Source organism: Schistocerca gregaria, unplaced genomic scaffold (assembly GCF_023897955.1).
Source record: "Schistocerca gregaria isolate iqSchGreg1 unplaced genomic scaffold, iqSchGreg1.2 ptg000265l, whole genome shotgun sequence".
In the NCBI taxonomy this organism is placed as follows: domain Eukaryota; kingdom Metazoa; phylum Arthropoda; class Insecta; order Orthoptera; family Acrididae; genus Schistocerca; species Schistocerca gregaria.
Window position 1 is genome coordinate 1,115,071 of NW_026061767.1, and position 3,410 is coordinate 1,118,480.

The window sequence follows — 3,410 nt, forward strand, 5'->3', positions numbered from 1 at the left end:
CATTGGCCGCTCTTCTGTCTGAAACAGTTACATTTATCGTGTGCAAAGCTATGTCGCGTGCTGTGGTATGCGGAGACACTAAAAGCACAATAGTAGAACACAAACGAAGCTTCGAAGTGGATGTAATAGCCAGTAAGAAATAGTACAAATCAAGTTTTAGGTATGGATTACTGACTTTTTACGCTTTTTTGTTGTTTGGACATGAGCTAGGAACTTAAGATTTTGCATGAAAGGAGGACTAGCCGCCGCGTTGCACGGGAGAATGTGAAAAGTTTCCATATGTAGTAAAATCCAGAGATATCCGTCCGTTTTCGTCATTTGTTATCGAATCGGCTTAAAGCCAGATCGTCACATTGGCCGCTCTTCTCTCTGAAACGGTTGTACTTACCGTCTGCAAATTTATGTCGCGTGCTGCGGTATGCGGAGACACTAAAAGCACCATCGTAGAACACAGATGAAGCTTCTAAGTTTATGTAATAGCCAGTTAGAGGTAGTACAATTCAAATTTTAGGTATCGATTATTGACTTTTTAGCTGGCTTTGGTGCCTTGGACATGAGCTAGGACCTTAAGATTCTCCGTGAAAGGAGGACTAGAAGCCGAGTTGCAAGGGAGAATGTGAAAAGTGTTCATTTGTAGTAAAAACCTGAGATATCCGTCCGTTTTCGTCATTTGTTATCGAATCGACTTAGCCAGATCGTCACATTGGACGCTCTTCTGTCTGAAACAGTTACATATATCGTGTGCAAAGCTATTTTTCGCGCTGTGGTATGCGGAGACACGAAAAGCACCATAGTAGAACACAGATGAAGCTTCTAAGTTGGTGTAATAGCAGTAAGAAGTAGTACAATTAAAATTTTAGGTATCGATTATTGCCTTTTTACCCTTCATTGGTGCCTTGAACATGAGCTAGGAACTTAAGATTTTGCATGAAAGGAGGACTAGCATCTGCGTTGCTTGGGAGAAAGTAAAAAGTGTTCATATGTAGTAAAAACCTGATAAATCCGTCCGTTTTCGTCATTTGTTATCGAATCGACTTAAAGCCAGATCTTCACAATGGCCGCTCTTCTCCCTGAAACGGTTGTACTTATAGTCTGCAAAGCTATGTCGCGTTCTGCGGTTTGCGGAGACACTAAAAGCACCATAGTAGAATACAGATAAAGCTTGCAAGTTGATGTAATAGCCAGTAAGAAGTAGTACAATTAAAGTTTTAGGTATCGATTATTGACGTTTTACCCTTCATTAGTGCATTGGACATGAGCTAGGAACTTAAGATTTTGCATGAAAGGAGGACTCGCAGCCGCGTTGCATGGCAAAATGTGAAAAGGGTTCATATGTAGTATAAACCTGAGAAATCCGTTCGTTATCGTCATTTGTTATCGAATCGACTTTAAAACAGATCGTCACATTGGCCGCTCTTCTCTCTGAAACGGTTACATTTATCGTGTTCAAAGCTATGTCGCGTTCTGCGGTATGCGGAGACACTAAAAGCACCATAACAGAACACAGATGAAGCTTCTAAGTTGATGTGATAGCCTGTACGAAGCAGAACAATTCAAGTTTTAGTTATCGATTATTGAATTTTTAGACTATTTTGGTGCCTTCGACATGAGGTAGGACCTTACGACCTAGCATGAAGGGAGGTCTAGCAGCCGCGTTGCACGGGGGAATGTGAAAAATGTTCATATGTAGTGAAAACCTGAGAGATCCGCCCGTTTTCGTCATTTGCTATCGAATCGACTTAATGCCAGATCGTTATATTGGCCGCTCTTCTCTCTGAAACGGTTACATTTATCGTGTGCAAAGCTAGGTCTCGTGCTGCAGTATGCGGAGACACAAAAAGCACCATAATGGATCACAGAAGAAGCCTCTAAGTTGAAGTGATAGCCTGTACGAAGCAGTACATTTCAAGTTTTAGTTATCGATTATTGAATTTTTAGACTATTTTGGTGCCTTGGACATGAGGTAGGACCTTACGACCTCGCATGAAGGGAGGTCTAGCAGCCGCGTTGCACGGGGGAATGTGAAAAGTGTTCATATGTAGTGAAAACCTGAGAGATCTGCCCGTTTTCGTCATTTGCTATCGAATCGACTTTTGCCTGATGGTCATATAGGCCGCCCTTCTCTCTGAAACGGTTACATTTACCGTGTGCAAAGCAAGGTCTCGTGCTGCGGTATGCGGAGACACTAAACGCACCATAATGGATCACAGAAGAAGCTTCTCAGTTAATGTGATAGACAGTACGAAGCAGTACAGTTAAAGTTTTAGGTATCGATTATTGACTTTTTAGACTGTTTTCGTGCCTTGGACATGAGCTAGGACCTTACGATTTTAAATGAAGGGAGGTCTAGCAGCCGCGTTGCACGGGAGAATGTGAAAAGTGTTCATGTGTGGTGAAAACCTGAGAAATCCGCCCGATTTCGTCATTTGCTATCGAATCGACTTAATGCCAGATCGTCATATTGGCCGCTCTTCTCTCTGAAACGGTTACACTTATCGTGTGCAAAGCTATGTCGCGTGCTGCGGTATGCGGAGACACTAAAAGCACCATAACAGAACACAGAAGAAGCTTCTATGATGACATGATAGCCAGTGCGAAGCCGTAAAATTCAAGTTTCAGTTATCGATTACTGACTTTTTAGACGGCTTTGGTTCCCTTGACATAAGCTTCGACCTTAAGATATTGCATGAAGGGAGATCTAGGAGCTGCGTTGCATGGGGGAATGTGAAATGTGTTCATATGTAGTGAAAACCTGAGAAATCCACCCGTTTTCGTCATTTGTTATCTAATCGACTTAATGCCAGATCGTCATATAGGCCGCTATTCACTCTGAAACCGTTACATTTATCGTGTGCAAAGCTATGTCGCGTGCTAAGGTTTGCGGAGACACTAAAAGCACCATAACAGAACACAGATGAAGCTTCTAAGTTGATGTGATAGCCAGTACGATGCAGTACAATTCAGGTTTTAGTTATCGATTATTGATTTTTTAGACTGCTTTGGTGGCTTGTACATGAGCTAGGACCTTAAGGTTTTCCATGAATGGAGATCTAGCAGCAGCGTTGCACGGGGGAATGTGGAAAGTGTTCATATGTAGTGAAAACCTGAGAAATCCGTCCGTTTTCGTCATTTGCTATCGAATCGACTTTTGCCAGATGGTCATATTGGACGCTCTTCTCTCTGAAACGGTTACATTTATCGTGTTCAAAGCTATGTCGCGTGCTGCGGTATGCGGAGACACTAAAAGCACCATAACAGAACACAGATGAAGCTTCTAAGTTGATGTGATAGCCTGTACGAAGCAGTACAATTCAAGTTTTAGTTATCGATTATTGAATTTTTAGACTATTTTGGTGCCTTCGACAAGAGGTAGGACCTTACGACCTTGCATGAAGGGAGGTCTAGCAGCC